Source organism: Eubalaena glacialis, chromosome 11 (genome assembly GCF_028564815.1).
Source record: "Eubalaena glacialis isolate mEubGla1 chromosome 11, mEubGla1.1.hap2.+ XY, whole genome shotgun sequence".
Classification (NCBI taxonomy): Eukaryota; Metazoa; Chordata; class Mammalia; order Artiodactyla; family Balaenidae; genus Eubalaena; species Eubalaena glacialis.
The window spans coordinates 74,924,567-74,951,727 of NC_083726.1; the positions used below are offsets into that span (position 1 = coordinate 74,924,567).

Below are 27,161 nucleotides of genomic sequence, written 5' to 3' on the forward strand. Positions count from 1 at the left end.
ATGACACAATAGAACAGATGGATTTAATTGATATCTACAGGACATTCTATCCCAAAACAGCAGATTACACTTTCTTCTCAAGTGCGCACAGAGCATTCTCCAGGATAGATCACATCTTGGGTCACAAATCAAGGCTCAGTAAATTTAAGAAAATTGAAATCATATCAAGCATCTTTTCTGACCACAACGCTATGAGATTAGAAATGAATTACAGGGAAAAAACTGTAAAAAACACAAACACATGGAGGCTAAACAATACATTACTAAATAACCAAGAGATCACTGAAGAACTCGAAGAGGAAATCAAAAAATACCTAGAGACAAATGACAATGAAAACACGATGACCCAAAAACCCATGGGATGAAGAAAAAGCAGTTCTAAGGGGGAAGCTTATAGCTATACAAGCCTACCTCAAGAAACAAGAAAGATCTCAAATAAACAATCTAACCTTACACCTAAAGGAACTAGAGAAAGAAGAACAAACAAAACCCAAAGTTAGCAGATGGAAAGAAATCATAAAGATCAGAGCAGAAATAAATGAAATAGAAACAAAGAAAACAATACCAAAGATCAATAAAACTAAAATGTGGTTCTTTGAGAAGATAAATTTGACAAACCATTAGCCAGACTCATCAAGAAAAACAGGGAGAGGACTCAAATCAATAAAATTAGAAATGAAAAAGGAGAAGTTACAACAGACACCACAAAAATACAAAGCATCCTAAGAGACTACTACAAGCAACTTTATGCCAATAAAATGGACAACCTGGAAGAAATGGACAAATTCTTAGAAAGGTATAACCTTCCAAGACTGAACCAGGAAGAAACAGAAAATATGAACTGACCAATCACAAGTAATGAAATTGAAACGGTGATTAAAAATCTTCCAACAAACAGAAGCCCAGGACCAGATGGCTTCACAGATGAAGTCTATCAAACAATTAGAGAAGAGCTAATACACATCCGTCTCAAACTCTTCCAAAAAACTGCAGAGGAAGGAACACTCACAAACTCATTCTATGAGGCCACCATCACCCTGATACCAAAACCAGACAAAGATACTACAAAAAACACAAAATTACAGACCAATATCACTGATGAATATAGACGCAAAAATCCTCAAAAAATACTAGCAAACAGAATCCAACAACACAGTAAAAGGATCATGCACCATGATCAAGTGGGATTTATCCCAGGGATGCAAGAATTCTTCAATATATGCAAATCAATCAATGTGATACACCATATTAACAAATTGAAGAATAAAAACCATATGATCATCTCAATAGATGCAGAAAAAGCTTTTGACAAAATTCAATACCCATTTATGATAAAAACTCTCCAGAAAGTGGGCCTAGAGGGAACCTACCTCAACATAATAAAGGCCATATATGACAAACTCACAGCCAACATTGTTCTCAATGGTGAAAAACTGAAACCATTTCTTCTAAGATCAGGAACAAGACAAGGTTGCCCACTCTCACCACTATTATTCAACATAGTTTTGAAAGTTTTAGCCACAGCAATCAGAGAGGAAAAAGAAAGAAAAGGAATCCAAATCAGAAAACAAACCCACAGCAAACATCATTCTCAACTGTGAAAAACTGAAAGCATTTCCTCTAAGATCAGGAACAAGACAAGGATGTCCACTCTCACCACTATTCGATATAGTTTTGGAAGTCCTAGCCACGGCAATCAGAGAAGAAAAAGAAATAAAAAGGAATACAAATTGGAAAAGAGGAAGTAAAACTGTCACTGTTTGCAGATGACATGATACTATACATAGAGAATCCTAAAAATGCCACCAGAAAACTACTGGAGCTAATCAATGAATTTGGTAAAGTTGCAGGATACAAAATTAATGCATAGAAATCTCTTGCATTCCTATACACTAATGATGAAAAATCTGAAAGAGAAATTAAGGAAACATTCCCATTTACCATTGCAACAAAAGGAATAAAATACCTAGGAATAAACCTACCTAGGGAGACAAAAGACCTGTATGCAGAAAACTATAAGACACTGTTGAAAGAAATTAAAGATGATACCAACAGATGGAGAGATATACCATGTTATTGGATTGGAAGAATCAATATTGTGAAAATGACTATACTACCCAAAGCAATCTACAGATTCAATGCAATCCTTATCAAATTACCAATGGCATTTTTTACAGAACTAGAACAAAAAATCTTAAAATTTGTATGGAGACACAAAAGACACCGAATAGCCAAAGAGGTCTTGAGGGAAAAAAATGGAGCTGGAGGAATCAGACTCCCTGACTTCAGACTATACTACAAAGCTACAGTAATCAAGACAACATGGTACTCACACAAAAACAGAAATATAGATCAATGGAACAGGATAGAAAGCCCAGAGATAAACCCACCAACCTATGGTCAATTAATCTATGACAAAGGAGGCAAGGATATACAATGAAGAAAAGACAGTCTCTTCAATAAGTGGTGCTGGGAAAACTGGACAGCTACATGTAAAAGAATGAAATTAGAACACTCCCTAACACCATACACAAAAATAAACTCAAAATGGATTTGAGACCTAAATGTAAGACCAGACACTATAAAACTCTTACAGGAAAACATAGGAAGAACACACTTTGACATAAATCACAGCAAGGTCTTGATCCACCTCCTAGAGTAATGGAAATAAAAACAAAAATAAACAAATGGGACCTAATGAAACTTCAAAGCTTTTGCAAAGCAAAGGAAACTACAAACAAGACGAAAAGACAACCATCAGAATGGGAGAAAATATTTGCAAACGAATCAATGGACAAAGGAGTAATCTCCAAAATATACAAACAGCTCATGCAGCTCAATATTAAAAAAACAAACAACCCAATCCAAAAATGGGCAGAAGACCTAAACAGACATTTCTCCAAAGAAGACATACAGATGGCCAAGAAGCACATGAAAAGCTGCTCAACATCACTGATTATTAGAGAAATGCAAATCAAAGCTACAATGAGGTATCACCTCACACCAGTTAGAATGGGCATCATCAGAAAATCTACAAACAACAAATGCTGGAGAGAGTGTGGAGAAAAGGGAACCCTCTTGCACTGTTGTTGGGAATGTAAATTGATATAGCCACTATGGAGAACAGTATGGAGGTTCCTTATGAAACTAAAAAGAGAACTACCATATGACCCAGCAATCTTACTACTGGGCATATACCCTGAGAAAACCATCACTCAAAAAGACACATGCACCCCAGTGTTCATTGCAGCACTATTTACAATAGCCAGGACATGGAAGCAACCTAAATGACCATCAACAAATGAATGGATAAAGAAGATGTGGTACATATATACAACGGAATATTAGTCAGCCATAAAAAGTAACGAAATTGGGTCATTTGTAGAGATGTGGATGCATCTAGAGACTGTCATATAGAGTGAAGTAAGTCAGAAAGAGAAAAACAAATATTGTATATTAACGCATATATGTGGAACCTAGAAAAATGGTACAGATGAACCGGTTTGCAGGGCAGAAATTTAGACACAGATGTAGAGAACAAACGTATGGACACCAAAAGGGGAAAGCAGCAGGGGGTGGGGGTGGGGGTGTGATGAATTGGGAGATTGGGATTGACATGTATACACTGATGTGTATAAAATGGATGACTAATAAGAACCTGCTGTATATAAAAAAAAAAAGTATTGTATGCTCAATCCTTAAAACATTCAAGTCTCAAACTTGTACCAGGAACCCACAAGCTGAGAAAGCTACATAGACTCCAAGGTAGACATATACTACAATGCCAACTTCAGATCTTTTGAGAGAGAAAAACAGAAAAAGAGCAGCCCAAATAGAAAAAAAAAACTGAATTATTCAAGGAATTTCCCCCATTCTGTAGGTTCAGCAAGCCTTCACAATGCCTGCTCAGCAGGATTTCATTATTGGTATGGATCAATAACTTTCTATATTCTCTTCTCTTCTCTAAATGGGCATTTATTGCATTTATACTGTCCCTAATACTATATATTTTCTTCATATATATATCTTTTGCTATCTTTTTATTTTCAACCTTTATTATTATGTTCTACATGTTTCTTGAAAAATATGTAGAGATATTTGTCTCCTCAATTTGATATTCCTCTAATCTTGATAAGAAACACCAGCCCTCTAATAAAATTTAATATATTGCTAAGCAGGATTCATTCATTCCTTACATTTTACATTTATTGTTTATGTAGAAGTGTTCTCATTTTTTCCCACCTTGATCAGGTTTCCTAGTGTGACATCCCCACCCTTTTGCATTCTGAAGTTCTTCCACGTGTCTCCATTTCTCTAGTGATTATCCTCCCATTTTAAACTATCATGTTTAAACTGTATTCCTCTACTATTTTAAAATTAAATAAGTTGCAGTTAAAGATGGCAATGTAGAGGGATCCTGAACTCACCTTCTCCCATGGACACACTGAATCTACAGCTACACACAGAACAATTTCTTCTAAAAGAACCTCCCCCCCCAAAAAAAAACCTCAGCTAGCCAAGAGCCTCCCACACATTGGCCAAATTAGAAAAAACCCACATTGAAGCAGGTAGGACAGGTAGGACAGACTCAATCTCAGATTATGCTGAGACACCATAACCCCCACTCCAGGTGCAGCAACCCCCAATCAGGAAGGAACTTACTACAAGTTTCTCCATGAAGAGCTAATGGTTCGAACCTTATATTTGGTTCCTGAACTTCTAAGACCTGCAACTGAGAGATGAGCCTCCCAAACATCAAGATTTGAAAGCCAGTGAAGCCTTTGTCCATGAGATCCACAAGACTATAGGAAACTGAGAAACAGTTCTCAAAGTGTTTGCACAAGCTCCACAAGACTACTCCCCAGGGCCTAGAGCAGAAGTAGTCCAATGACATACCCAATCTTTCTGTGAAAGAAGCCTATTAGTTTAACTTCACAGATGTGGCCTGAACAGAAGGCTTCTAATTAAACTCATATCTAAGAGCAGACTGTAATCCTCTCCAGAGACCTCAGAGTCTAGGCACTATCTTCATGCTCTCTCTCTGCCTTGTTCCCAGAGATGAGCCTGTACACACATCTGTGCCCCAGTTTTTGTGGTTTCCACCCCTTGTTTGCCTTGCTCTGGTAGCCAATGGGTCTTACATCCATAGGTCCTATAGCACTATAACAAATGGAGAAAGAATTCTTAACCAGTTATTCCCCCAGGGCACAGCACAGAGGTAGCAGACTGAAACATACCCCGAATGTTTCCGTGAGAGAGGCTTATTTGCTTATCTTAAATCTTCAGCCTCAGGAACAGGCTTCTTATTTGACACACATTTAGAGACAGACTGAAATACTTTTCAAAGACCACAGAGACCAGCAGGTGCCATCTTTGCCCTTTCCCTCTGTCTTATTCTAGGTTGTCACAAAGAATGTCACTTGTTAAATCAGTAAACAAAGGATGTTGCAGCCATCAAGCCATCAGCTACTGCAGCCTCCCCAACCCCCTGCACCCACAGGTGCACCCTGAGGGATTCAGGATGGAGAAACCAGGCTACTGGACCTAGACAGTTAAAGTGCATATCAAAGGAATGATTTCAATGAGCCCAGATACTTGCATCTTCCCACACATAGAAAAGTGCTATATTATTGTCTGGTTTTTCTTTAATTAACAGTAATCCTTTGATGTTCTGACAATCTGTTTGTTTGTTGTTTGTTTTTGCAAAAACTCCTATATATCCTGGCTCTTCCTTTACCTCTAAGGAACAGTTCCTCAGAGCTATCTGAGAGGCTGTCCCCTGGGCTTAAGTCCTCAGTATGCCTGCTGAATAAAACATAATTCTCAATTTTTAGGTTGTGCATTCTTTTCAGTTGACATGGGTATCTCCCAGAAAAGAGTTTGTGCACACATCTGGCACCCTGACTTTTGAGGCTGCTGCCCAAAGGACACATCCCTTGACAGCCTAGCTCTGGTGGTCAGCAGCGCTTATTTTCACAGGTTCAATGGGATGGTAGCAAACAAAGAAACAGTTCTCAACTGGCTATCACATCAGGTCTCAGAGCAGAGGGAGCAGAAAGAAATTCCCATCTGAAAGTTTTCTCATGGAAGAGGCATATTTGTGTACTTTAAAAGCTGTTGGCTGAGGGTCCAGCTTCCAATCAAACTAAATCTATGTTTTGACTGAGATCTTCCCGTTTAGGAACCTGGTGGTTTTGGCACACCCTCAGCTGGGAGCCACTAAAAATGAACTAGGTTGCTTGGACAATCACAAAGGTTTGAGAGACAACAAAGACCTAGGGTGAGGTCGAAACATAGTGATCATCCCCTGCATGTGGCCACTCCTTCAAGACTAGGAGAGGTAGCTGTTTTCTCTAATGCATAAAAACCAACAAAGAGTGTCAAGGAAAATGAAGAAACAGAAGAATATTTTCCAGACGAAAGAAAAAGATAAAGCCTCAGAAGACCTTAATGAAATGGAGATAAGCAATTTAGCGTATACCTTACAAAATAACAGTCATAAAACTGCTCGCTGAGGTCAGGAGATCAGCACATGAGCTAAGTGACAATTTCAACAAAGAAACAGAAAATATAAGAAAATACCAAACAGAAATCAGAGCTGAAGAATACAATAACTGAACCGAAAAATACAATAGAAAGGTTCAACAGAAGACCAGATTAAGCTGAATAAGTGATCAGAAGACTCAAAATAAGGCAAAGGAATTCATCAAATGAGAGTAGCAAAAAAGATAAAGGAATGAAAAAGAGTGAAAATAGCATAAGGGACTTATGGGACAATATCAAGTGGACCATTATTTACATTATAGGGGTCCAAAAATGAAAAGAAGAAGAAAAAAGGGCAGAAAATTGGTTTGAAAAAATTATGGCCAATAAATTCCCTAACGTGGGGAAGGAAACATACCTCCAGATCCAAGAAGACAATAAAGTTCCAAATAAGATGAATCCAAAGAGACTCTCACCAGGACACATTATAATTAACTTATCAAAAGTTAAAAACAAGGAAACAGTCTTAAAAGCAGCAAGAGAAAAACAACTTGTTAAGTATAAGGGAACCCTCATAAGACTATCAGCAGGTTTTTCAGCATAAACTTTGCAGTCCAGAAAGGAGTGGCACAATATATTCAAATTGCAGGAAGAAAAAAAAAACCACCAACCAACAATACTCTACCTGGCAAATTTGTTCTTCAGATTAGAAGAAGAGATAAAGAGTTTTCCAGAAAGGCAAAAACTAAAGGAGTTTTTCACCACTAGACTGGCTTTAAAAGAAATGTTAAAAGAACTTCTTTAAGACAAAACAAAATAACAGTAGTTAGGAAAATATGTGAAAGTATAAATCTCACTGGTAAAGGTAAATATGTAAAATTTAGAATAATCTAATGTTGTAAGGGTCGTTAATCACTTATAATACTAGTATGAAAGTTAAAAGACAAAAGAAGTAAAAATAACAACTACAGTAACTTGTTAATAGATACACAAGATAAGAAGAAGTAAGATGTGACATCGAAAACAAAATGGGGGAGGGAAATAAAAATGTAGAGCTTTTATCTTGAGCTCAAGATGGTGAAATAGAAGAATGTGGACTCATCCCTTCTTACGGAAACACCAAAATCACAACTAATTGCTGAACAACCATAGACAGAAAAATGCTAGAACCTACCAAAAAAGATACCCTACAGCCTAAGACAAAGAAGAAGCCACAATGAGATGTTAGGAGGGGCACAATCACGAAAAGATCAAATATCATACCAGCCAGGTGGGTGACCCATGGACTGGAGAACAATTGTGCCACAGAGGCCCTCTCACAGGAGTGAAAGTCCTGAGCCCCATGTCAGTCTTCCCAGCCTGGGGGTCCAGCAATGGGAGGAGGAGCCCCCAGAGAATCTGGCTTTGAAAGCCTGTGGGGTTTGATCACAGAAAATCCATGGGACTGGAGGAAACAGAGACTCCACTCTTGAAGGGGGCACAGAAGGTTCTGTGTGGACCAGAACCCAGGAGAAGGAACAGTGACCCCATAGGAGACTGAACCAGACCTACCTGCTAATATTGGAGGGTATCCTGCAGAGGCGGGGGGTGGCTGTGGCTCACTGTGGGGAAAAAGACACTGGCAGTGGCAGTTCTGGGGAGTATTCATTTAGTGTAAGCCCTCCCAGAGGCTGCCATTAGCCTCACCCAAAAGTGTTGGGTGCCCCAGGCCAAACAACAAACAGGGCAGGAACACAGCCCCACCCATCAGCAGACAGGCTGCTTAAAGTTTTCTTCAGCATGGCCCTGCCCACCAGAGGGACAAGACCAAGCTCCACTCACCAGTGGAGTCTCTTTATCAGGAAACCTGCACAACCTCTTACACACCCTCAACCACCAGAGGACAGACAGAAGCAAGAACTACAATCCTGCAGCATGTGGAACAGAAACCACCATCACAGAAAGTTACACAAAATGAGAAGGCAGAGGAATACCTCCCAGATGAAGGAACAAGATAAAACCCCAGAAAAACAACTAAGAGAAGTGGAGATAGGCAATCTGCTGGAAAAAGAATTCAGAATACTGATAGTGAAGATGATCCAAGATGCTGGAAAAAGAATGGAGGCAAGGATTGAGAAGGTTCAAGAAATGTTTAACAAAGACTTAGAAGAATTAAGAACAAACAAACAGAGATGAACAATACAATAACTGAAGTGAAAAATAGACTAGAAGGAATCAATAGCAGAATAACTGAAGCAGAAGAACGAATAAGTGACTTGGAAGACAGAATGGTGGAAATCACTGCTGCAGAACAGAAAAAAGAGAAAAGAATGAGAAGAAATGAAGACTGCCAAAGAGATCTCTGGGACAACATTAAATGCACCAACATTTGCATTATAGGGGTCCCAGAAGGAGAAGAGAGAGAGAAAGGACCCAAGAAAATATCTGAAGAGATTATAGTCGAAAACTTCCTTAACATGGGAAAGGAAATAGCCACCCAAGTCCAGGAAGCACAGAGAGTCCCAGGCAGGATAAACCCAAGGAGAAATACGCCAAGACACAGTAATCAAATTGACAAAAATTAAAGATAAAGAAAAAATACTAAAAGCAACAAGGGAAAAGCAACAAATAACATACAAGGGAACTCCCATAAGGTTAACAGCTGATTTCTCAGCAGAAACTCTGCAGGCGAGAAGGGAGTGGCACAATATATTAAAGTGATGAAAGGGAAAAACCTACAACCAAGAATACTCTACTGAGCAAGGCTTTAATTCAGATTCAATGGAGAAATCAAAAGCTTTACAGAGAAGCAAAAGCTAAGAGAATTCAGCACCACCAGATGAGCTTTGCAACAAACGCTAAAGGAACTTCTCTAAGCAGAAAAGAATAAGCCACAACTAAAAACGGGAAAATTACTAATGGAGAAGCTCACTGGTAAAGGCAAACAAACAGTAAATGTAGGAAATCATCCATACAAAATATGGTATCAAAACCAGCAATTGTGAGAAGAGGAGAGCACAAATGCAGGATATTGGAAAGGCATTTGAAATGAAAAGACAAGCAACTTAAAACAATCTTGCTTATATATAGACTGCTATATCAAAACCTCATGGTAACTGCAAACTGAAAATCTACAATAGATACACACATAAAGCAGAAAAAGCATCCCAAACACAACACTAAAGTTAGCCATCAACTCACAAGAGAAGAGAACAAAAGAGGAAGGGAAGAAAAAAGACGAACAAAAACAAACACAAAACAATTAACAAAATGGCAATAAATACATATATATCAATAATTACTTTAAATGTAAACAGATTAATTGCTCCATCCAAAAGACAGAGACTGGCTGAATGGATACAAAAACAAGACCCATATATCTTCTGTCTACAAGAGACCCACTTCAGATCTAGGGACACATACAGACTGAAAATTAGGGGATGGAAAAAGTGTTCCATGCAAATGAAAATCAAAAGAAAGCTGGAGTCACAATACTCATATCAGACAAAATACACTTTAAAATAAAGACTTTACAAGAGACAAAGAAAGACATTACATAATGATCAAGGGAACAATCCAAGAAGAAGATATAACAATTGTAAATATATATGCACCCAAATAAGAGTACCTCAATATATAAGACAAATATTAACAGCCATTAAGGGAGAAATCAACAGGAACACAATATTAGTGGGGGACTTTAACACCCCAATTTCATCAGTGGACAGATCATTCAGACAGAAAATCAATAAGGAAACACAGACCTTAAATGACACATTAGACCAGGTGGACTTAACTGATATTTACAGAGCATCCCATCCAAAAGCAGAAGAATACACATTCCTCTCAAGTGCACATGAAACATTCTCCAGGATTGATCACTAGGCCACAAAGTGAGCCTCAGGAAATTTAAAAAAATTGAAATCATATCAAGCATCTTTTCTGACCACAGCACTATGAGATTAGAAATCAACCAGAAGAAAAAAACTGTAAAAAAACACAAACACATAGAGGCTAAACAATATCCTACTAAACAACCAATAGAAAGAGGAAATCAGAAAAATACCTAGAGGCAGTTTAAAGGGTCTGGAGGAAAAAGAAGTTTGGCGGTCACAGAGAGGGGGTCTGGGAAGCGCCTGGCAAGTGGCTCACCAGATTAAAGAACTTGTCTGAAGTTAAGGAACTTCTGGACAGAGAGGCTTAAAATTTGGATGCATACCATTTCTCTAAAAGGATCTTGGTTCACGAGCCAGGGGTTGGGCTGAAGCTCCTGTGATGGGAGGAGCTCTGAGTCCAAACCACTGGACTAACAGAGAACCGCAGACCCCAGGGAATATTCATTGGAGTGAGGTCTCCCAGAGGTCCTCATCTCTGCACCAAGATGCAGTTCTACTCAACAGCCTACAAACTCCACTGTTGGAAGCCTCAGGTCAAACAACCACTAAGACAGGAACACAATCCCACCCATAAAAAAAAAAAATGAGACGGCAAAAAAATATGTCACAGATGAAGGAGCAAGGTAAAAACTTACAGGACCAATAAATGAAGAGAAAATAGGGAATCTACCTGAAAAAGAATTCAAAGTAATGATAGAAAGATGATCCAGAATCTCAGAAATAGAATGGAGGCACGGATTGAGAAAACACAAGAAATGTTTAACAAATATCTAGAAGAACTAAAGAACAAACAAACAGAGATGAGCAACACAATAACTGAAATGAAAAATACAATGGAAGGAATGAATAACCAAGGCAGAAGAACAAATAAGTGAGCTGGAAGACAAAATGGTGGAAATAACTGCCAAGGAGCAGAATAATGAAAAAAGAATGAAAAGAATTGAAGACAATCTCAGAGACCTCTGGGGCAACACTAAACGCACCAACATTTGAATTATAGGGGTCCCAGAAGAAGAAGAGAAAAACAAAGGGACTGAGAAAATATTTGAAGAGATTATGGTGGAAAACTTCCCTAATATGGGAAAGGAAATAGTCACCCAAGTCCAGGAAGCACAGAGTCCCATAAAGGATACACCCTAGGACAAACACACCAAGACACATATTAATCAATCTAACAAAAATTAAATTCAAAGAAAAAAATATTAAAAGCAGCAAGAGAAAAACAAAAATTAACATACAAAGGAGTCCCCATAAGGTTATCAGCTGATTTTTCAGCAGGAACTCTGCAGGCCAGAGGGAGTGGCAGGATATACTTAAAGTGATGAAAGAGAAAAACCTACAACCAAGATTACTCCACCCAGCAAGGATCTCATTCAGATTCAATGGAGAAGTCAAAAGCTTTTCAGACAAGAAAAAGCTAATAGAATTCAGCACCACCAAACCAGCTTTACAACAAATGCTAAAGAAACTTCTCTAGGTGGGAAACACAAGAGAAGAAAAAGACCCACAAAAACAAACCCAAAACAATTAAGAAAATGGTAATAGGAACATACATATCGATAATAACCTTGAATGTAAATGGATTAAATGTCCCAACCAAAAGATACAGACTGGCTGAATGGATACGAAAACAAGACCCATATATATACTGTCTTCAAGAGACCCACTTCAGAACGAGGGACACATACTGACTGAAAATGAAGGGATGGAAATAGATATTCCATGCAAAGGGAAATAAAAAGAAAGCTGGAGTAGCAATACTCATATCAGATAACATAGCCTTTAAAATAAAGACTGTTACAAGAGATAAGGAAGGACATTACCTAATGATCAAGAGATCAATCAAAGAAAAAGATATAACAATTATAAATGTTTATGTACCCAACAAAGGAGCACCACAGTACATAAGGCAAATGCTAACAACCATGAAAGGGGAAATCGACAGTAATACAATAATAGTAGGGGACTTTAACACCCCACTTACACCAATGGACAGATCATCCAAAGAGAAAATAAATACGGAAACACAAGGTTTAAATGACACAATAAACCAGATAGGTTTAATTATTATTTATAGAACATTCCACCCAAAAGTGGCAGAATACACTTTCTTCTCAAGTGCAAACGTAACATTCTCCAGAATAGATCATATCTCGGGTCACAAATCAAGCTTCAGAAAATTTAAGAAAATTGAAATTGTATCAAGCATCTTTTCTGACCACAATGCTATGAGACTGGAAATCAATTACAGGAAAAAGACTATAAAAAACACAAATACATGGAGGCTAAACAGTGCAGTATGAAATAACCAAGATATCACTGAAAAATCAAAGAAGAAATTAAGAAATACACAGAAACAAATGAAAATGAAAACATGTTCCCTAAAACCTCTGAAATGCAGCAAAAGCAGTTCTGAGAGGGAAGTTTATAGCAATTCAATTTCACCTCAAGAAACAAGAAAAATCTCAAATAAACAATCTACCCTACACCTAAAGCAACTAGAGAAAGAAGAACAAAGAAAACCCAAGACAGTAGAAGGAAAGAAATAATAAAGATCAGAGCAGAAATAAATGAAATAGAAACGAAGAAAACATCAGCAAAGATCAATAAAACTAAAGCTGGTTCTTTGAGAAGATAAACACAATTGAACCCTTGGCCCGACTCATCAGGAGAAAAAGGGAGAGGTCACAAATCAATAAAATGAGAAACGAAAAAGGAGAAATCACAACTGACACCACAAAACTACAAAGGATTATAAGAGACTACTACAAACAACTATATGCCAATAAAATGGACAGTCACAAAGAAATGGACAAATTCTTGGAAAGCTACAATTTTCCAAGACTGAACATGGAAGAATTAGAAAGTATAAACAGACCTATCACAAGTAATGAAATTGAAACTGTAATTAAAAATCTTCCAACAAACAGAAGTCCAGGACCAGATGGCTTCACAGGCGAATTCTATCAAACATTTAGAAAAAACCTAACACCTATCCTTCTCAAACTCTTCCAAAATATTGCAGAGGGAGGAACACCCTCAAATTCATTCTATGAAGCCACCATCACCCTGATACCAAAATCAGAAAAAGATATCAAACAAAAAAATTATAGACCAATATCACTGATGAACATAGATGCAAAAATCCTGAACAAAATACTAGCAAACAGAATCCAACAACATATTAAAAGGATCATACACCATGATCCAGTGGGATTTATCCCAGGGATGCAAGGATTCTTCAATATATGCAAATCAGCAAGTGTGATACACCATATTAACAAATTTAAAAAAAAACATATGATCATATCAATAGATGCAGAAAAAGCTTTTGACAAAATTCAACACCAAGTTATGATAAAAACTCTCCAGAACATTAAACAAGATGGACTTAATTGATATTTATAGGACATTCCACCCCAAAACAACAGAATACACATTTTTCTCAAGTGCTCATGGAACATTCTCCAGGATAGATCATATCTTGGGTCACAAATCAAGCCTTGGTAAATTAAAAAAAATTGAAATCGTATCAAGTATCTTTTCCGACCACAACGTTATGAGACTAGATATCAATCACAGCAAAAGATCTGTAAAAAATACAAACACATGGAGGCTACACAATACACTACTTAATAACGAAGTGATCACTGAAGAAATCAAAGGGGAAATCAAAAAATACCTAGAAACAAATGACAATGGAGACACGACGATTCAAAACCTATGGGATGCAGCAAAAGCAGTTCTAAGAGGGAAGTTTATAGCAATACAAGCCTACATCAAGAAACAGGAAACATCTCGAATAAACAACCTAACCTTGCACCTAAAGCAATTAGAGAAAGAAGAACAAAAAAACCCCAAAGCTAGCAGAAGGAAAGAAATCATAAAGATCAGGTCAGAAATAAATGAAAAAGAAATGAAGGAAACAATAGCAAAAATCAATGAAACTAAAAGCTGGTTCTTTGAGAAGATAAACAAAATTGATAAACCATTAGCCAGACTCATCAAGAGAAAAAGGGAGAAGACTCAAATTAATACAATTAGAAATGAAAAAGGAGAAGTAACCACTGACACTGCAGAAATACAAACGATCAGGAGAGATTACTACAAGCAACTCTATGCCAATAAAATGGACAACCTGGAAGAAATGGACAGATTCTTAGAAATGCACAACCTGCCAAGACTGAACCAGGAAGAAATAGAAAATATGAACAGACCAATCACAAGCACTGAAATTGAAACTGTGATTAAAAATCTTCCAACACACAAAAGCCCAGGACCAGATGGCTTCACAGGCGAATTCTATCAAACATTTAGAGAAGAGCTAACACCTATCCTTCTCAAACTCTTCCAAAATATTGCAGAGGGAGGAACACTCCCCAACTCATTCTACGAGGCCACCATCACCCTGATACCAAAACCAGACAAAGATGTCACAAAGAAAGAAAACTACAGGCCAATATCACTGATGAACATAGATGCAAAAATCCTCAACAAAATACTAGCAAACAGAATCCAACAGCACATTAAAAGGATTATACACCATGATCAAGTGGGGTTTATTCCAGGAATGCAAGGATTCTTCAATATACGCAAATCAATCAACGTGATACATCATATTAACAAATTGAAGGAGAAAAACCATATGATCATCTCAACAGATGCAGAGAAAGCTTTCGACAAAATTCAACACCCATTTATGATAAAAGTCCTGCAGAAAGTAGGCATAGAGGGAACTTTCCTCAACATAATAAAGGCCGTATATGACAAACCCACAGCCAACATTGTCCTCAATCGTGAAAAACTGAAACCATTTCCACTAAGATCAGGAACAAGACAAGGTTGCCCACTCTCACCACTATTATTCAACATAGTTTTGGAAGTGTTAGCCACAGCAATCAGAGAAGAAAAAGAAATAAAAGGAATCCAAATCAGAAAAGAAGAAGTAAAGCTGTCACTGTTTGCAGATGACAGGATACTATACATAGAGAATCCAAAAGATGCTACCAGAAAACTACTAGAGCTAATCAATGAATTTGGTAAAGTAGCAGGATACAAAATTAATGCACAGAAATCTCTTGCATTCCTGTATACTAATGATGAAAAATCTGAAAGTGAAATTAAGAAAACACTCCCGTTTACCATTGCAACAAAAAGAATAAAATATCTAGGAATAAACCTACCTAAGGAGGCAAAAGACCTGTATGCAGAAAATTATAGGACACTGATGAAAGAAATTAAAGATAATACAAATAGATGGAGAGATATACCACGTTCTTGGATTGGAAGAATCAACATTGTGAAAATGACTCTGCTACCCAAAGCAATCTACAGATTCAATGCAATCCCTATCAAACTACCACTGGCATTTTTCACAGAACTAGAACAAAAAATTCCACAATTTGTATGGAAACACAAAAGACCCCGAATAGCCAAAGCAATCTTGAGAACGAAAAATGGAGCTGGAGGAATCAGGCTCCCTGACTTCAGACTATATTACAAAGCTACAGTAATCAAGACAGTTTGGTACTGGCACAAAAACAGAAATATAGATCAATGGAACAGGATAGAAAGCCCAGAGATAAGCCCACGCACATATGGTCACCTTCTCTTTGATAAAGGAGGCAAGCATATACAGTGGAGAAAAGACAGCCTCTTCAATAAGTGGTGCTGGGAAAACTGGACAGGTACATGTAAAAGTATGAAATTAGAACACTCCCTGACACCATACACAAAAATAAACTCAAAATGGATTAAAGACCTAAGTGTAAGGCCAGACACTATCAAACTCTTAGAGGAAAACATAGGCAGAACACTCTATGACATAAATCACAGCAAGATCCTTTTTGACCCAACTCCCAGAATAATGGAAATAAAAACACAAATAAACAAATGGGACCTAATGAAACTTAAAAGCTTTTGCACAGCAAAGGAAACCATAAACAAGACCAAAAGACAACCCTCAGAATGGGAGAAAATATTTGCAAATGAAGCAACTGACAAAGGATTAATCTCCAAGATTTACAAGCAGTTCATGCAGCTCAATAACAAAAAAACGAACAACCCAATCCAAAAATGGGCAGAAGACCTAAATAGACATTTCTCCAAAGAAGATATACAGATTGCCAACAAACACATGAAAGGATGCTCAACATCATTAATCATTAGAGAAATGCAAATCAAAACTACAATGAGGTATCATCTCACACCAGTCAGAATGGCCATCATCAAAAAATCTAGAAACAATAAATGCTGGAGAGGGTGTGGAGAAAAGGGAACACTCTTGCACTGTTGGTGGGAATGTAAATTGATACAGCCACTATGGAGAACAGTATGGAGGTTCCTTAAAAAACTAAAAATAGAACTACCATACGACCCAGCAATCCCACTACTGGGCATATACCCTGAGAAAACCATAATTCAGAAAGAGTCGTGTACCAAAATATTCATTGCAGCTCTGTTTACAATAGCCAGGACATGGAAGCAACCTAGGTGTCCATCATCGGATGAATGGATAAAGAAGATGTGGCACATATATACAATGGAATATTACTCAGCCATAAAAAAAATGAAATGGAGGTATTTGTAATGAGGTGGATGGAGTTAGAGTGTGTCATATAGAGTGAAGTAAGTCAGAAAGAGAAAAAGAAATACAGTATGCTAACACATATATATGGAATCTAAGGAAAAAAAAAAAAAAGGTCATGAAGAACCTAGTGGCAAGATGGGAATAAAGATACAGACCTACTAGAGAATGGATTTGAGGATATGGGGAGGGGGAGGGGTGAGATGTGACACGGTGAGAGAGTGTCATGGACATATATACACTACCAAATGTAAAATAGATAGCTAGTGGGAAGCAGCCGCATAGCACAGGGAGATCAGCTCGGTGCTTTGTGACCACCTAGAGGGGTGGGATAGGGAGGGTGGGAGGGAGGGAGATGCAAGAGGGAAGAGATATGGGAACATATGTATATGTATAACTGATTCACTTTGTTATAAAGCAGAAGTTAACACACCATTGTAAAGCAATTATACTTCAATAAAGATGTTTAAAAAAAAAAAAAAAAAAACTCTCCAGAAAGTGGGCATAGACAGAACCTACCTCAACATAATACAGGCCATACATGACAAACCCACAGCAAACATCATACTCAATGGTAAACAACTGAAAGTGTTTCCACTACGATCAGGAACAAGACAACGATGTCCAATCTCACCATTCTTATTCAAACCAGTTTTGGAAGACCTAGCCACGGCAATCAGAGAAGAAAAAGAAATTAAAGGAATACAAATTGGAAAAGAAGAGGTAAAACTTTCACTGTTTGCAGATGATAAGATACTATACGTAGAAAATCCTAAAGATGCCACCAGAAAACTACTAGAACTAATCAATGAATTTGGTAAGGTTGCAGGATACAAAATAAATGCACAGAAATCTCTTGCTTTCCTATACACTAACAATGAAAAATCAGAAACAGAAATTAAGGAAACAATCCCACTTAACATTGTAACAAAAAGAATAAAATACCTAGGAATAAACCTACCTAAGGGAGACTTCCCTGGTGGTACAGTGGTTAAGAATCCACCTGCCAATGCAGGGGACACGGGTTCGAGCCCTGCTCTGGGAAGATCCCACATGCCGCAGAGCAACAAAGCCTGTGAGCCACAACTACTGAGCCCATGTGCCACAACTACTGAAGCCTGTGCACCTATAGCCCATGCTCCACAACAAGAGAAGCCACCATAATGAGAAGCCTGCGCACCTCAACGAAGAGTAGCCCCCGCTCTCCGCAACTAGAGAAAGCCCACGTGCAGCAACGAAGACCCAATGCATCCAAAAATCAATCAATAAATAAATTTATTAAAAAAAGAAAAACATAAAACCCTACATAAGGAGGTGAAAGACTTGTACTCAGAAAACTATAAAACACTGATGAAAGAAATCAAAGATGACATAAACAGATGGAGAAATATACCATGTTCTTGGATTGGAAGACTCAATATTGTGAAAATGACTATACTACCCAAAGCAACCTACAGATTCAATGCTGTCTCTATCAAATTACCAATGGCATTCTTCACAGAATTAGAACAAAAAATTTTGCAATTCATGTGGAAACACAAAAGACCCTGAATACCCAAAGCAATCTTGAGAAAGAAAAATGAAGCTGAAGGAATTTGGCTCCCTGACTTCAAACTATACTACAAAGCTACAGTAATCAAGACAATATGGTACTGGCACAAAAACAGAAATATAGATCAATGGCAAAGGATAGAAAGACCAGAGATAAACCCATGCACATATAGTCACCTAATTTATGACAAAGGAGGCAAGAACATACAATGGAGAAAAGACAGCCTCTTCAGTTAGTTGTGTTGGGAAAACTGGACAGCTACATGTAAAAGAATGAAATTAGAATGCTCCCTAACACCATACACAAAAATAAACTCAAAACAGATTAAAGACTTAAATGTAAGACCGGACACTATAAAACTCTTAGAGGAAAACATAGGAAAAACGCTCTTTGACATAAATCACAGCAAGATCTTTTTTGACCCACCTCCTAGGGCAATGAAAATAAAAATAAAAATAAACAAATGGGACCTAATTAAACTTAAAAGCTTTTCCACAGCAAAGGAAACCATAAACAAGATGAAATGACAACCCTCAGAATGGGAGTAAATATTTGCAAATGAAACAACAGACAAATGATTAATCTCCAAAATATACAAACAGCTCATGGAGCTCAATATCAAAAAACAAACAAGTCTCAAATTCTTTTTAAAGACTGAAATAATATCAAGCATGTTTTCCAACTACAATGGTATTAAACTAGAAATCAATTACAAGTGGAAAACTGGAAAATTCAAATATGTGGAGATTAAACAAAATGCTCCTGAACAATCACAGGTTAAAGAAGAAATCAAAAGAGAAAAAAATATCTTGAGACAAATGAAAATGGAAATAACAACATAACAAGACTTAAGGGATGTAGCAAAAACAGTTCTAAAAGGGAAATTCATGGTGATAAATGCCTACATCAATAAACAAAAGATCTCAAATAAACAAAGTAACTTTACACCTCAAGGAACTAGAAAGAGAACGAACTGAGCCTACAGATAGTAGATGAAATAAAATAACAAATTTCAGAGCAGAAATAAACAAAATAGAAAATAAAAAGATAATAGAAAAGATTAATAAAACTAAGAACTGCTTTCTTGAAAAGATATAACAAAATTAACAAACTTATTTAGACCCAACAACAACAAAAAAAGAGAGGACTCAAATAATAAAATCATAAATGAAAGAGGAGACACTACAACTGATACCACAAAAATACAAGTGATAAGACAGTACTCTGAACACCAACAAAGTGGACAACCTAGAATTTATGGAAAATTCCTAGAAACTACAACCTACAAGACTAATCCATGAAGAAATAGAAAATATGAACAGACTGATAATTAGTAAGAAGATCAAAACAGTAATCAAATACTTCCCAACAAACAAGTCTAGGACCAATGACTTCACTGATGAATTCTACCAAATATTTAAAGAAAGTTAATATAAATCCTTCTCAAACTCTTCCAAAAAACAGAAGATGAAGAAACACTTCAAAACTCCTTTTATAAACCAGCATTACCTTGATACAAAAACCAGACAAGAACACAAAAAGAAAAGAAAATTACAGGCCAATAACCCTGATGAACATAGATTCAAAAATCCTCAACAAAATATTAACAAACTGAATTCAACAATACATTAAACGAATCATACAGCATGATCAAGTAGGATTTATTCCAAGGATAAGGATGGTTCAACATAACACAAATCAGTCAACGAGATATACCATATTAACAAAATGAAGGGTAAAAATCATATAATCATTGATATGAATGCAGAAAAAGCATTTGCAAAAATTCACATCCATTTATGTCTAAAAATCTGTAACAAAAGGGTATAAAGACAGTGTACCTCAACATAATAAAGGCCATGTATGACAAACTTACAGCTAATATCACATTCAATGATGAAAAGCTGAAAGTTTTTTCTCCAAGATCAGGAACAAGAGAAAGATGCCCACTCTCACCACTTTTATTCAACATAATATTGGTAATATTTGTTAGAGCCAATGGACAAGAAAAAGAAAAGAAAAAGAAATAAAAAGCATTCAAAACTGAAAGGAACAATTAAAATTGTCTTTATCTGCTTATAACATAATATTATACATAGAAAATGCTAAAGATTCCACTGCTGCCAAAAAAACTGTACAATAAATAAATTTGGGTAAAGGATACATAACCATATACAAAAATAAGTTGCATTTCTATACACTAATAATGAACTATCAGAATAAGAAATTAAGGAGACAACCTTATTTACAATTGTATCAAAAAGAATAAAATACCTAGAAATAAGTTTAACCAAAGAGGTGAAATACCTGTACACTAAAAACTATAGGACATTAATAAAAGAAACTGAAGACACAAATAAATGGGAAGATAGTCCACGATAATGGATTGGAATAATTAATATTGTTAAAATGCCCATTCTAGTCAGAGTCATCTGCATAGTCAGTGCAATCTCTGTGAAAATTCCAATATTTTTCACAGAAATAGAAAAAAAATCATAAAATTGGTATGGAACCACAACAAAACCCAAATGGCGAAGACAATATTGAGAAAAAAGAACAGAGCTGGAGGCATCATATTTCATAATCTCAATATTAAAGATATAGTAATCAAAACAGTATGATATTGACAAAAAAACAGACACATAGACCAATGGAACAGAAAAGAAAGCCCAGAAATAAACCCATACATATTTGGTCAATTAATTTATGACAAAGGAGCCAGGAATATACAAGGGAGAAAGGACAGTCTTTTCAATAAATGGTGCTGGGAAAACTGAACAGCCACACACAAAAGAATGAAAAATGGACCCCTATCTTATATCATACATAAAAAGTAACTCAAAATGGATTAAAGACTTGAATATAAGACCTGAAACCAAAATACTAGAAAAATACACAAGTGGCAAAATCTTTGACATACATCTTGGCAATGATTTTTTGAATTTGACACCAAAAGCAAAGGCAACTAAAGCAAATATAAACAAGTGGGACTACATCGAACTGAAAAGCTTTTCACCGAAGAGGAAGCCATCAAAAAATTGAAAAGCTAACCTACTGAATGGAAGAAAATATTTGTAAATCATATATCTGATAAGGGGTTAATAGCCAAAATATATAAATAACTCATATAACTCAAAGTGAAAAACCAACAATCCCACTAAAAAATGGGCAGACAACCTGAACAGACATTTTTCCAAAGAAGATCTACAGGCAACCAACAGGTACAGAAAAAGATGCTTAACAAAATGAATCATCAAGGAAATGGAAATCAAAACCACATCTGTGAGAATAGCTAGCATCAAAAACATAAGCAAAAACAAGCCTTGGCAAGGATGTGGAGAAAAGGGAACCCGGGTGCACTGTTGGTGGGAATGTAAATTGTTCAGCTGCTATCAAAAAATAGAATGGGGTTTCCTCAAAAAAATTAAAAATAGGGTAAATCCTGAGTTCTCATCACAAGGAATTTTTTTCTATTTCTTTAATTTTGTATCTATATGAGATGATTGATGTTCACTGTCCTTATTGTGCTAATCATTTCATAATGTATGTAAGTCAAATCATTATGATGTATACCTTAAACTCATACATGCTGTATGTCAATTATATCTCAATAAAACTGGAAGAAAAAATTAAAAATAGAACTACCATATGATCCAGCAATTCCACTTCTGGTATTTTTCCAAGGAAAAGAAGACACTAACTCAAAAAGATTATCCTCACCACCATGTTCACTGAAGCATTACTTACAATAGCCAAGACATGGAAACAACCTACGTGTCCATCAATGGATGAATAAAGAAGGTGTGGTGTATATATATATATATATATATATATATATATATATACACACACACACACACAATGGAATACTATTCAGCCATAAAAAGTAAGGAAATCCTGCCAACTACAACAACATGGATGGACCTTGAGGGCATCATGCTAAGTGAAATAAGTCAGGCAGAGAAAGAAAAATACCATATGATCTCACTTATACATGTAATCTGAAAAAAAATTCATAAATAGAATAGATTAGTGGTTGCTAGAGTTGGGGGGTGGGGTATGGGCAAAATTAGGGAAGGTGGTAAAAATGTAGAAACTTCCAATTATAAAATAAATAAGTCCTGGGGATGTAATGTACAGGATGGCGACTATAGTTAATAATACTGTATTTTATATTTGAAAGTTTCTAGAGAGTGTATCTTAAAATTTCTCATCCAAAGAAAAATAATTTGTAACTGTGTGGTGATCCATGTTAACTAGACTTATTGTGGTGATCTTTTCACAGTGGGTACACATATCAAATCACTATGTTGTAAACTTTAAATAACTGTTATATGTCAATTATACCGCCATAAAAATAATAAAGTAGTTTCCTTTTCGAGGGTGGCAGCGAGCACGGATAGAGCACCATGAAGGCCTCGGGCACACTTCCAGAGTACAAGGTGGTAGGGTGCTGCCTGCTGATCCCCAAATGCGGCATGTCTCCCTTCTACTGCATGCAAATCTTTGCGCCTAATCATGTTGCCAAGTCCTACTTCTGGTACTTTGTGTCTCAGCTGAAGAAGATGAGAGAGTATTCAGGGGAAATTGTCTACTGTAGACAGGTGCTGGAGAAATCTCCCCTGCGGGTGAAGAACTTTGGCTTCTGGCTGCGCTATGACTTCCACAGCACTGAGAGTACCGGGACCTGACTACAGCCAGTGCGGTCACCCAGTGCTACCGAGACATGTGCGCCTGGCACCGCGCCTGGGCCCACTCGACCCAGATCACAAAAGCAGAAGAGATGGCAGCCAGCAAGTGCTGTCGACCAGCAGTCAAGCAGTTCCACGACTCCAAGATCAAGTTCCCACTGCCCTACCAGGTTCTCTGTTGCCAGCACAAGCCACACCTCACCATTAAGAGGCCCAACACCTTCTTTTAGATGCAGGCCCTCCCTGTCCCCAGGTCTGCCCAAATAAAACTCATTGGGAAAACCGGAAAAAAAAATTATTATATCCTCCAAGATGTTCTTCTTTCCTATTCCATTCCACATCCAACAAAAGGATCTTGGAACACCCCTAATTACCCATACCCTACTATCTGCCATCCAAGAGGAGTTTTTGTTTGGTTTGATTTTTGGTTTTGGTTTGCTTGTTTGCTATCTCTTCATTAATTCTGCCTCAGTAGGAATTACCTGTCCCGAAGTTTCCCAACCGGTAGGCAGGTATAGCTCAGCTCCTCTACTGCTTCAATCCCTTTATTCCTCTCTTATTGTGACTCCTGCCTTGGTCTCTCTTGTAAAATTTAAGATTTTAGCCAGGGTTCTACTATGCCTTTAGCCCTGTCTAGGCATCACAAATTAAAAGCTGATGCCTGCTCTACCTAAAGAACTCATGGCACCTGATACCCTTCAGGTTCCACCAGTGAGCTTATTTTCTTTTCTGACTTGCTCTAGACACATTCAAGCTGCCATAGATGTAGAGATTGTTTTTTAAGGATTCTAACCTGCTCATGATTCGTTCTTTAAGAGGATATATCTATATTATTCTTATTTAGGAAATATGAGTTATTTAAAGGAGTAACAGGATAGCATTTAATATTATTGACCACATTCCCTTCCTTGAAAATCTCTCCCATTTTTCTTTCCTATGACACCACTCTTTGAGAACTCCCAAATCTCTCTAGCAGCTCATTCTCTCTCTCTTTTTTGATGGTAAACAATATTTATTTTCACTGATTAGCAAACAAAAGGAAAATTATTAATACATAATTCAGTTTTGTTTATTCCGATTTTATTTACTGTATTAATTACTGAAATCTAACAGAATCTTGGAAAGCAATTTTGAATGGAACTATAGTTGATTTACAATATTATTTAGTTTAGGTGTACAGCATAGTAATTCAGTATTTTTGCAGATTATACTCCGTTATAAGTTATTACAAGATAATGGTGCTAATTACCTGTGCTATACAATACATCCTTGTTGCTTATCTATTTTATACTTAGTCGTTTGTATCTCTTAACCCCACAGCCCTAATTTGTTCCTCCCTGCTTTCCTATCCCCACTGGTAACCATAAGTTTGTTTGCTATATCTGTGAGTCAATTTCTGTTTTGCATATGCATTCATATGTATTATGTTTTAGATTCTACACATAAATGATATCATACACTATTTTTCTTTCTCTGCCTGACTTATTTCAGTAAGCATAATATCCTCTAGGGCCATAGGGCCATCAACATTGCTGCAAATGGCTAAGTAATATTCCATTGTGTGTGTGTGTGTGTGTGTGTGTGTGTATATATATATATATATATATATATCCCACATCTTCTTTATTCATTACTTTGTTGATGGACACTAGGGTTGCTTCCATGTCTTGGCTAGTACAAATAGTGCTGCTATAAATTTTGGGGCACATGTAACTTTGCAAATTAGTGTTTTCTTTTTCTCCTGATATATATACTAAAGTGGGATTGCTGGATCATATGTTAACTCTATTTTTAGTTTTTTAAGGAACGTCCATACTGTTTTCCATAGTGGCTGCACCAATTTACATTCTCACCAACAGTGTACAAGTGTCCCCTTTTCTCCACATCCTCTCCAACATTTGTTATTTGTAGACTTTTTGATGATAGCCATTCTGACAGGTGTGAGGTGATATCTCATTGCTGTTTTGATTTGCATTTCTCTAATAATTAGTGATGTTGAGCATCTTTTCATGGGCCTGTTGGCCATCTGTATGTCTTCTTTGGGAAAAAAGTCTGTTCAGGTCTTTGATCATTTTTTGATTGGTTATTTGGTTTTTTTGATATTGAGTTGTATGAGCTGTTTACGTATTTTTTGATATTAATCCCTTGTTGATTGCATCATTTCTAAATATTTTCTCCCATTCTGCTGGTTGGCTTTTCGTTTCGCCGATGGTTTTATTTGCTGTGGAAAAGCTTTTAAATTTAATTAGGTCCCATTTATTTATTGTTGATTTTATTTCTTTTGCCTTAGGAGACAGACCCCCCAAAATATTGCTACAATTTATGTCAAAGGGTGTTCTGCCTATGTTCTCTTCCAGGAGTTTTATTGTTTCATGTCTTACATTTAGGTCTTAAACATTTTATTTTTGAATATGGTGTGAAGAAATGTTCTAATCTCATTATTTTATGTGTAGCTGTCTAGTTTGGCCAGCACCACTTGTTGAAGAGACTCTCTTTTCTCCATTGTATATTCTTGCCTCTTCTGTCATAGATTAATTTACCATAGTTCTGTGGGTTTCTTTCTGGGCTCTCTATTCTGTTCCATTTATCTGTGTCTGTTTTTGTGCCAGTACCATGTTGTTTTGAATACTTCAGTTTTGTTGTATTCTCTGAAGTCTGAGAGGGTAATTCCTCTGGCTTTGTTCTTTTTCTCAAGATTGCTTTGGCAACTCAGGGTCTTCTGTGGTTCCATATAAATTTTAGGATTATTTGGTCTAGTCCTGTGAAAAATGTCATGAGTGTTTGATAGGGATTACATGAAATCTGTAGATTGCTTTGGGTGATATGGTCATTTTAACAATATTAATTTTTCAAAGCCACAAATGTGATATCTTTACATTTGTTTGTATCATGTTCAATTTCCTTCATCAATGTTTTATAGCTTTCAGAGTATAGGTCTCTCATCTTCTTAAGTTTATTCCTAGGTATTTTATTCTTTTTGGTGTGATTTTTAAATGGAATTTTTAAAAACTTTCTCTTGTATCCTGCCACCTTGCTGCATTATTAGTTCCAGTAGTTTTTGTGTGAGACTTTAGGGTTCTCTATATAAAGTGTCATGTCATCTGCAACTAATGACCATTTTACCTCTTTCCTTCCAATTTGGATAACTTTCATTTCTTTTTCTTGTCTGACTTCTGTGGCTAGGGCTTCCAGTACTATGGTAAATCAAAGCAGCAAGAGTGAACATCCCTATCTTGTTCCTGAATTTAGTGATATGGCTTTCAGTTTTTCACCATTGAGTATGACATTGGCCATAGGTTTGTCATAAATAGGCTTTATTATGTTGAAATATTTTCCCTCTATACCCACTTTGATGAGAGTTTTTACCAGGAATGGATGTTGAATTTTATCAAATGCTTTTTCTGCATATATTGAGAAGATCATGTGATTTTTATCTTTCCTTTTGCTAATGGGACATACCACATTGGTTGATTTGCAAATATTGAACCATCCTTTTGACCCTGGAATGAATCCAACTTGATTATGGTATATGATCCTTTTTATATATTGTTAGATTTGGCTTGCTAATATTGTGTTGAGGATTTTGCCATCTATATTCATCAAAAATATTTGGCCTGTAATTTTCTTTTTTGTACTGTCTTTGTCTGGTTTTGGTATCAGTGTAATGGTAGCCTTGTAGAATGAATTTGGGAGTGTTACCTACTCTTCCATTTTTTGGAATAGTTTGAGAAGGATAGGTATTAGTTCTTCTTTATATGTTTGGTAAAATTCCCCTGTGAAGCCATCTTGCCCTGGACTTTTATTTGTAGGGAGTTTTTCAAGTTACAGATTTTATTTCACTCCTAGTGATTGGTCTGTTGAAGTTGTTTCTTCTGGACTCAGTCTTGGCAGGCTGTATGTTTCTAGAAATTTGTCCTTTCTTCGAGGTTGTCCAATTTGTTGGCATATAACTGTTCAGAGAATTCTCTTATAAT

General features: G+C 36.6%; 1 protein-coding gene and 1 pseudogene across 1 annotated transcript in view; one reads left to right on the forward strand and one right to left on the reverse strand.

Moving 5' to 3' along the window:
• REDIC1 (regulator of DNA class I crossover intermediates 1) overlaps positions 1 to 27,161 on the reverse strand; it is a 74,901-nt gene that overhangs the window by 11,885 nt on the left and 35,855 nt on the right.
• LOC133101238 (large ribosomal subunit protein eL20-like) lies at positions 22,906 to 23,417 on the forward strand (annotated as a pseudogene).